Source organism: Rhineura floridana, chromosome 16 (genome assembly GCF_030035675.1).
Source record: "Rhineura floridana isolate rRhiFlo1 chromosome 16, rRhiFlo1.hap2, whole genome shotgun sequence".
Taxonomy (NCBI): Eukaryota; Metazoa; Chordata; class Lepidosauria; order Squamata; family Rhineuridae; genus Rhineura; species Rhineura floridana.
In genome coordinates, this window is record NC_084495.1 from 2,935,719 (window position 1) to 2,946,620 (window position 10,902).

Below are 10,902 nucleotides of genomic sequence, written 5' to 3' on the forward strand. Positions count from 1 at the left end.
GGACCTAGCCCCATCCAATACAGTGGGACTTACTTCTGAGTAAATATGCATAGGGCCATACTGCAAGGATGGATGCTCTTGCAAGGTAGTGTTTTGTGCAACCTGATCCAGTATGTGCCTGTTTGGTAGTAACTACTCCAGAGTAGAAGCTTGTGTAATGCCTGATCCATTTTACAGCATTACTGAGAAGCTGCTTGTGATTGACAGATGCTATTCTGGGCACTTAGAGCCTGGTGGAGTCAGGTTGCAATCTGCCATGCCCCCCACCTTCCAGTCTCCTGTCTTTTACCATTGTCCTTAATGAAGATGGCGGCTGCGGTTTCCCTAAGGGGATGACACCTCCGCCGCCACCTTTGTTGATGGCATGCGTGCGTGCTATGCATGCGCATCTCTGCCATCAATTAAGATGGTGGCAGGGGCTTCAATACCTTAGGGAAACCGTGACCACCATCTTCATTAAGGGCAATGCTGAAGGCAGGAGACAGGTAGGTGGGGCAAGGGAATGGCAGGCAGATGGAAGCTCCTGCCCTGCAATCTGTGGCTCATGCCTCGGATTGTGGAAGGGGAGTGGATCTCAGAAGGGGAGTGGAGGGGCCACTGAGGGGCCCCCTGTAGCTCCAGGGGCCCTCGGGCCAGTGCCCCACCTGGCCGCCCTTTAGAACTGACCCTGACACTCAGCATGCTCTGCCACTGAGCTAGTCTTTCCCCTTGACAGTTTTGAAAAACTAGCCTTTAATGTGATATAAATTATGAGGAAAAAAGACTTCTGATTGTGTTCCTGTTGTTGCAGTCTTTATCTTCTGTGGAACTATAACATAAATGTATTTAAACCATTTCAGAAAATGATTCAGAAAAGGGCAACCAGAATGATCAAAGGGATGGAACAACTCCCCTATGAGGAAAGGTTGCAGTATTTGGGGCTTTTTAGTTTAGGGAAAAGGCAAGTAAGAGGTGACGTTATGCATAAAATATGTTGTTATGTGCCTTCTAGTCGATTACGACTTATGGCAACTCTATGAATCAGCCTCCTCCAATAGCATCTGTTGTAAACCACTCTGCAGATCTTGTAAATTCAGGTCTGTGGCTTCCTTTATGGAGTCCACCCATCTCTTGTTTGGCCTTCCTCTTTTTCTACTCCCTTCCCAGCATTATACATATACATAAAATTTGTATAAAATTATGCATGGCATGGAGAAAGTGGACAGTGAATAGTTTTTCTCCTTATCGTAACACTAGAACTCATAGGCTACATTCACACCATCATTTATTCCACTTTCAATAGCCATGGCTTCCTCCAAAGAATCTTAGGAAGTGTGGTTTGTAAAGCTGCTGAAAGTTGTTAAGAGACTCCTATTCCCCTGACACAGTAACAATTCTCAGAGTGGTTTAATAATCAATCATTTTGCGCAACAGTCTTTCATACACAGAGCAGAGTTTTTCTCTCCCCCTTCATTCGGCCTCACGCGACACCAGATGAGCAGGTCTTCATCTACCTTTGGTTTGAGGCCTGTTCTTTTGGTGTGGGGGGGTTTGAAAAAGGCACGATCGTGATCGCGATCAGCTGAGGCGTGGTGGCGCAGCAGCAGAGGGTCTGGTTGAGCACAAGCAGCAGCAGCACAGGCTGAGCGAAGGCTGCATGCTGGGAGGGCTGTTGGTAAGGGCAGGAATGCACTGCATGCTGGGATGGCTGTCACGTGAGCAGTGGCAGCTGGTGCAAAACTCCCACAATCTTCCGGGTTCCCAGCCTGCTCTTGGAATTTTTCTGGTATCATTTATTGCTGAAATTAGAGCTAAACTTCCACTACATTCCACCAGAATTCCAGAGCTACCCGTTATGTCATGTGAAAGCTCAAATTTAATGTGCAAATTAACAGGAAATAAATCATCAGAATAACAGAATAAAGTGCAGTGTGAAAGCACCCAACATGTGTCATTACTCTGGGATTTTTAGGTCCTATGCAGCCAACAAACTGTCTTCATGCAGGCTGTCTGGTACAGCTGCCATCACCCAACCAGCAATTCCTGAAGTCCAGGAAGACTCCAGGGAAGGGAGATTTGAGCCTGTTGTTGCGTCCCTGGCTTTAGAACTGGCTGCATCCCATCAAGAGCACAAGGAGGAAGTCACACGAGGACCCACTCCATGACATCACTAGGGCCTGCCCCCAAAATCTCAGGGTTTGGGACTCTTCTGATCTGGTAACCCTAGGAAGATGGAAGAGAAGGAGGCAGCAGTGGAATAAAGATGAAGTACTGTGGAGGTGAGAGAAGACGACATGTGCATGAGTATGTCAATACTGTGTCTGCACTTGCCAGGGGAAGCAGCCTCCACCGCCCTCCCTGGCTACTTTGCTGCATTTGCAGTGTTTTGTCTTTTTTGCATGACAGGGGAAAATGTTTGCTTGGGGAGGTGTGCCTTAGTTGGTGGTAGGGCGGGGTCCAGGATATGGTTGAGTGAGAGTAGGGTTGCCATATTGCCCGGTTAGCCGGGTATTACCCGGATTCTATGCATGCCACCCGGTGCCCAGCTAGCCCTTTAGGTGGCCCGGATTCTCAGCTTTAATTTTTTTAAAAATTAAGTTTCTAGGTGGTCCGGTTCTCGAGATATACATAAAAACGTCAGCCGCCCCCCGACTGTTAAATCTTTCTTTAAACAGTACTGTATAGCACTTCGTAGCTTTAACCCCGCCCGTTCAGGATTGCAGCCAATCAGGGAATGTGTTTCAGTTTCATTGACCTGAGGAAGTGTCTAGAAAACAAAATGGTGGTTTCACCCCCTGTTTATCTGAAAATCTCATAAATTGGGTAAGTATATATATTTCAGTTGTTTTTCCTCTTGTGTGCAGGAGTCAGATCTTGGGCAGTGTTTTGAAAACCTTCCCAATGCTTGCTTTTTGTAAAAGCAATGCTAATCCCATATGCCTAGAGTAAATCCCATTGAATTCAATAGGACTTACTTTTGAGTAGACATGGTTATGAATGTGCTGAAAATCAATGGGACTTTGGAGTGAATGTAAAAAAGAATTGTGTTTGTGCCCTCCAGTCCTATTTTAAAGCAAGTAGGCAAGGCTTACTTAGATATTACAGTTTTTATTCTGTAGGAAAGTAATACTGATTTTTTTAAAACTAATACTGATTTTTCTTCAATGACCAACTGGTTTGACAATAAACTATTATATGGGCTGTATGTATTTATACATCTGCAGTGTGTGCATGTGCGTGTATGGAGTCTTTCCAACACCCCTGTGAGGTAGGGTTGGAAACCAAGGCAGCTCACAACAAGAAATAAAGCCATTTAAAATCCAATGACCATAAAAACAAGTATAAACAGTTGCAAAACAGTGTAAAGTGGCATGATTCGGAATTTTGGGTTGTGTGAATGAAGTTGCTTATCACTTGAAGTTGCATTTCTGTCCCTGTTTGAGTAAGCCCCACTGAATACGCTGGGACTTGCTTCTGAATAAATAAACCTAGGATTGCACTATAAATATCTTTACAGTTTGTGTAAATAATAAATATATTTGATAGTCATGCTTTTATATAAATATTTCTTCATTTATCATATTTTTGGTTGTGAGATGCTTAGTTTTCTGCCTTACTCATAGGAATCTTGTTGTGGTTGGTATGGTATTACATTTAGGAAAGTGTTACTGCCTTTGGTGTTTTTTTTTCCTATTTGCATTTCACTTATCTTTAACCTCACTCCATTACAGCCATAGAAGCAACAGCAGCATATGCAAGATAATTAACTCCCATTAGTGATAAGAACAAGAATTTATAATTATTATTTCAATTAAAACAAGAGGCTTATCAATACTTTGAAGAGGACCAGATATTTATTTTCTTTCTGAGCCCAGGACTGGGTCTTTCATTATGCCCGAGGGGGGGGAGCAGGAGAGTAGTCGATAAGACAGACATCCTGGCAATGGTAATCTAATTAGCAAGGTATGTGTGGGGTTGTTGCACACTTCCAGGCCCAGTTTCATTTTGAGTATGGAGGTGGAACCTGTGTAGATGTGGTTGATCAAAGGGAGAAGAAATTTTGAGTTAAGCAAAGCTCTGCTTTTATAAAACCTAAGAAACATACAGATACTTTGAATGTCTGAGTGCCTGCACCAGTGGAATACCGGAGGAACTTGTAAAGCTTGCTGCAACAGTATTTACAACTGAGCATGTGGTGTGAAAGACTCCTTTTCCTAACATTTTAGCTTCTTGTTTTTCTCCACCCACCACATCTTTGAAATATATTGTATATGGTTAACCATACTGTTGCCCTGACTTACTTTATGTTTGTTGCTATTTTGTGTTTTTATTATGTTTTATATTGATTGTGTATTTTTATTGTTTTTATTATATTTGTAAGCTGTGCTGAGCTCTGTTTTTAACAGCAAAAGGGCAGGATATAAATTCTCTTAATCAATCAATAAATACTCCATAGTATTGGAAACTAGACTCTAGGCATTTAAGGCTAAAAATGTTGCTTTTAAAAAAAAGATTTCTCACATCTTTCCCCAGTTTTTGGTGGTAATTCCTAGGCACAAAAACAAAACAACTGGACAATCCAAGTATTAATATGCAAATATTTGCATAAAATGCAAATAATATGCAAATAATTTGCATAATATGCAAATACTTTACATAATATGCAAATTAACCTGCCCGGATTTGTGGAACTGGAATATGGCAACCCTAAGTGAGAGAGACTAAGCTTGCTGACTGTGAGTGTGTGTGTGTGTATTAGGGTTGCCAGGCCCGGCCTCCAAGAGGTCTTCTGTATCTTTAAAAGTTGTGCAGGGGGAAGAGAGAATTCCACCTTGTGGTTTTTCCCATTACAGGGTTGCAAGAACACCTGCACTTGGCAGACTTTCTCTTCTCCTAAAGATACAGGATCAGTCTCAGGCCATGGACCTGGCAACCCTAGTGTGTATGGATGCACTTGATTTGGCATGCAAAGCTCTGAGTGGTGGGCTGTCCTACCAGTGGAGAGACCACCACTGCTAGCTAGCTATGCATGTTTATTTTTAGCATTGTTTTAGGCTATTTGAGTGCAGCATCCAAGGCCAGCACCTTGTAGGCACTCTAGTTTTTTTTAAAGTAACTTAAGTGTAATTGTAGTGAATACTTTTGAGTAACTGTAATGTAGTCCATTCCTTTCAGAACAATTGTGATGGTAATTGTAATTTAATCCTTTTTGGGGCCATGTGACACTCATTGCAATTTATTTCTTTTTAAAAGTAATCTTCCAAGCTGTGCTCATGAAGAAGGTGGAAGAAAACCCAGCATTTGTGTGGGCTACTCTTCATTCTGTCTCATGCACTACAAGTGGAGATTAAGGAGTTGTGGGGAAGAAGATGGTTCTTGGATTAACGTCAGGGAACAGAGATGCCCATTTCTGCTGCAGATTTCATTATTGATTGAACAGCACTTTACACAAAGAAGTTGTGTAACAATATTTGTGCTTCATATAGACTGAATACTAAAAATATAACTATTTTTTTTAAAAAAAGAAAAGAAATAAAAGTAAGGAAAATTGGAAGGCCTAGGTCTGGAATTCTCTGTGTTTTTTGCCACATAACACACACAAAAACTATTAGACCATTTTCATGAATCCTTGTATTGCAGATACAGCAATTTCTACATTATAAGATAAAAGGTCAACACGACAGATGCATAGATTTGCATATCATGTTAAAAATTGTGAAATGTAAAGCTGCAGTCCTAAGCATGAGTGCACGGTAGGAAATCCCATTGAATTCAATAAGCATGCCGATGATCACACACACTATTCCCAGAAAACTTGCAAAGGAACCCTGTGGAAGAAAACATGCTGTGTCACATCGTATTGAATCAAGAAGACCTGCTAGAGACACTTTTTATTAAAAGAAAATAACACAAAACCAAGCAAAGCAAAACAAAGCAACTGAAGCAAGTGGCCACTTGGAGAGAACTTCATACAAGCAAGTCCAAAGCTCTCTGCCATAGACAATCATCCGCTTACTCTTATAGCAAAATTTCTAAGGCATGCCTAAAGCAGATTTCTATCATCACATAAACATCCTTCCACTGCTTGGAAATGGAACGCCCATGTTATGCACGTTATCTACTTGTGGCCTTCAATTGTATGAAAGAATTCTGGTGGTTCCAGCTGTGAAGGATAGAGTGCTTAGGATGGCTAGGTTTCCACCAACTATTGTTGGGAAACAGTTTCATGAGCTCAGAGTCCTTTAATTGCTTGCCACCCATTCCATGTACCTTGGGTGCATGTTGCCACGAAGCTGCAGTAACTACGAACCAAGTCTGATCCCCCCAAGCACATCCAGGCCAATCCAGGAGCAGCCAGACTAGTCCCAAGAATAGAAGCCATACAACGGCCACACCCACTTCGGGAAGTAGGATCTAGGCAGAGGGGTTCTTTCTTTCTCTTAGATGGCACCTCATCTGCCAGATATTTTCAGCTATATCTTGGAGTGGCAAATCCTCTTCCCCAGTGAGCGCTTGGCTTACTGCTTACAACTAGACTTTTCATTGAGGGCATTATTGTGGCCCTTTGCTGAAGGTTTCTTCTCTAATAGGTTCTCCTGCTGGCCAGAGCTAGGCTCACTACCAGACTGTGGAGGCTGTTAGTATCTCTCCAAAAAGGGAAACAGAAGTGGGAAGAAAGAATGGAACCAACCGAAACCAGGAACAAAGGCAAAAGTCCCTTTCTCCTTCAGGTCTGAGATGTCCAGGGGGGCTGACTGGTGCTGCTACTGGAGTCACCAGGTTCTGGTAGTGAAGTCTTCTTGCAGTGTGATGTGTGAATCCACATCTGGACTACATCTATTTTAAAGTCGTTTTGTGATGTTTTAAAGCGTTTTTAGTGTTTCTGTTTGCCGCCCTGGGCTCCTGCTGGGAGGAAGGACGGGATATAAATCAAATAATAATAATCTGGAATCCTTGGTGCTTTACAGCAGTGCTGGTGGTCAGCGAGGTTCCAGTGAAGACTTATTTTGATGTACCTTGATATGGACCCAATCACCTGGCTGGATCAGATAACACTGGTTCTCTGGTTCTCTGGGTAGAGCCACCTGGATCTATAAATGCAAGGCCTTAACACATTTCATTAACACCTTACAAATAGTTCATGAATATATCATCATTTAAATGGAAATCACAAAGGGCAGGATTTACAGGAGGTGAAACTGGGGTTCGCATTGAGTGAACCATGAGGATTTTGTGAGGTGACAGTCCAGATTTTATTTCTATTAACTGTTGCTGTGGTGCTCATAAGGGAAAGGGAATAGCAAATCGAGGAATGAATTCTTTCAATAGTCTTTTAGTGATGGTGTCGGCCTTTGAACAAGGATAGGCTTCAATCCTGATCTTAACTAACACGGACGAATTGGTCACGGGAATTAAAGCGGTCGGTACCTTGGGGGAAAGTGACCACGTAATGCTGGAATTCGGGATTCTGGAGAAAGCCAAAGAAGAATATAGTCAAACATGGACCTTGGATTTCAGGAAAGCCGATTTTAGCAAGCTCAGGGAAATGATGGGTACGATCCCGTGGCTAGATAGACTAAAGAAAAAAGGAGCCCAAGAAGCGTGGGAGTTCATGAAGAACGTATTACAAAAAGCGCAATCGCAAACAATTCCAAAGAGGAAGAAAAATGGAAGACATCGGAAAAAGCCAATGTGGCTACACGGAAGACTGGTGGAGGAGGTAAAAGTAAAAAAGAGCATGTATAAAGAATGGAAGGAAGGACGCATCACCAAGGAAGAGTACCGACGAGCGGCTCGGGCTTGCAGGAATAGTGTAAGGAAAGCTAAAACCCAGAATGAGCTGAGGCTGGCGAGGGAAGCGAGGAACAACAAAAAGGGGTTTTTCAGATATGTTCGAAGCAAGAGAAAGACCAAGGAAACGGTGGGACTGCTGCTCAGTGAGGATGGCAAAATGTTGACAGATAACAAGGAAAAGGCAGAACTGCTCAACGCCTATTTTGCCTCCGTTTTCTCCCAAAAAGGGAACAATGTGCAACCTTGCATTGGTAGCAATCTCAGTAAGGGGTCGGGATCGCAGTTTGAGATTGATAAGGAGATAGTCAGGAAATACCTAGTTAACCTAAATGAGTTCAAATCTCCAGGGCCTGATGAACTGCATTCCAGAGTATTGAATGAACTTGCGGATGTACTCTTGGAACCTCTTGCCATCATCTTTGAGAAATCCTGGAGAACGGGAGAGGTGCCGGAGGATTGGAGACGGGCAAACGTCGTCCCGCTCTTTAAAAAGGGTAAAAAAGAAGATCCGGGGAATTACAGGTCGGTCAGTCTGACTTCAATACCGGGAAAGATATTAGAACGGATAATAAAAGAGTCCATTGGCAACTATCTAGATGACAATGCTGTGATTAGAAGGAGCCAGCATGGGTTTGTCAAGAAAAAATCCTGTCAAACCAATCTCATCTCTTTTTTTGATCGGGTCACTAGCTTAGTAGATGGTGGAAATGCTGTAGATGTCATCTATCTAGATTTCAGCAAAGCGTTTGACAAAGTCCCCACGACCTTTTGATTAGCAAACTGGTCAAATGCGGACTACATGGAAATACTGTCAGGTGGATTCACAACTGGTTGGAAAACCATACTCAAAGAGGACTTCCGGGAAGGGTGACTTCGCTTGTGCCTGCTTTTGGGACGGGCTCCCGCCTCAAAAGAAGCTTATTCAGATATAAATCAGTCAGAACATTTTTTTTTTTGACTGATGAAATTTCTCCCGGGCAGGGAGAAACGTAGAGATCAACCTCAAAGCCTGTTTTTGTTGGGAGGACTGGATTTCATTAATTTATGAGATAAGGTCCAGCCAACAATGCCGGAAGGACTTTCTAACAAGCTCTATCTGCTTAAGCGATACGTTTATCTTTTATTGAAAGGGAGAACGGACTAACAGGCAAGCACCCTTCTTTCTATTATTTTTTTTACTTGGTTTAAATTGTTGCAGCAAAAGGAGATTTGTCAGATTGATCGGTTTTGGACAACTTCTGGGTGAGATATAGCTCTTCTCTGTTATTCACGAAATTAACAGCTTATCTCTGTTTCTGTCGCAAAAAGCTGTCCTGGAAGTGCATTCTAAAGATAATAAACAGAAGAGGGATTTCTATTCCTGATTTCTATTCCGAGGAATATTATATTGTCTGGGACTATTCTCTTTTTGGTCTATTTTATTTTGACGAATCTGCTTCTTCACGACGCCACTAACTGTTTTGATGCTGGGAACTAAATTTATTTTGCATTCTTGAACATAGAGAGATAAGGCAGGTTGCTCTGTTTATACTGTGATGTCATCAAGCCTGGAATATTAACCCAATTGTTGCTGAAATAAGAAGTGGTTCTTCTTTATTTTTGTTTTGCTTTGTTTTCGTGGTTTTAAAAATGGCAATCAAGAAAGTGGCTGAGAATCTGGAAGTAATTATGTTTCAGAAAATAATGGATGAGATTGAGATAACGAAACAAACCCTGCGACAGGGTAGTAAGGAGCTGAAAATTGAACTGAGCAAAATGACGCAGGAGTTTAAAGAAATAGGGGACCCTGTGAGAGAGGAGAATGAGATCAGAGATGAGAAAAGAAAAAATAAAGGGAAGATACAAGCCCTGGAGATTGGAACAAATGTGGAATTGGAAAAAGATCTGGAGTTTATGGATTTTAGAAATAAAATCTACTGTTTGGAATTTAACGTTATCTCTGAAGAAATTAATGAAGATATTAGAGATAAAGTTATCAATGGCTTGGATAATCTTCTGGACTGGAATGATGTGATGGAGCTTGATATAGAGAAAATCTATGGAATTAACTGCAGTCATGTGACAATGGAAAAATTCTTAAGAGATGAGCCAGTGCATTTTCTAAAAAAGAAGAACACAGATATGAATTTACAACAATGTTTCAGCAACTTATTCAGAATGGATGGCAAGAAAATATTTGGGATAGAGGAAATTCCCATCAGACTCTTATTATATGACTATGGCTACAACAGCAAGATTATTATGGAATACTGATAATGGAAGATTGGACACTGAAATTACTGGACTTAACAGGACTATTGAAGATGGAAGATGGAACTAATAGGGATAATGGAATAATGGCTATTGAAATTATTGGACCTAACAGATTCTGATGAGATGGATTAATCGAAATGTTTATTTGGACTATGATTATGACAATAAGATTATTATAATTATTAACGAGATGGATTAATTGACATGTTTATTTGGAGAAAAATTGATAGATATATTTCTTAAAGAATTGAAACCTCTCTTTGATTTTTTGTGGAAAGAATAAAGTAATGTTTATGAGATTTGATGATTAATTAAGATAACTACTGGAGGAAAGTGATTTTATAATATGATTTAAGAGACAGGATTGTTATATATTGTAGACCTATAACTGATTTGATATGTGACAAATGTTTTGTTTTTTGTCTTTGAATGTTTTATGATTTTGTTTTCTATGTTTTATGAAAATTTGAATAAAAATTATTGTAAAAAAAAAAAGGAAAACCATACTCAAAGAGTGGTCGTCGGTGGCTCTGCTTCGGACTGGAAGGAGATCTCGAGTGGAGTGCCACAGGGCTCTATCCTGGGGCCAATACTCTTCAACATTTTTATCAATGACTTAGACGATGGGGTGGAGGGAAGCCTTATGAAGTTTGCGGATGATACAAAACTGGGAGGGATAGCTAACACAATGGAAGACAGGAATAAAATCCAAAGGGACCTGGATAGACTAGAAAATTGGGCTGAAATTAATAAAATGACATTCAATAAAGACAAATGCAGAATTCTGCATTTAGGCCACAAAAACAAAATGCACGGGTACAGGATGGGAAATACCCGGCTTAAGTAGTGCGTGTGAGAAGGACCTTGGAATTGTAG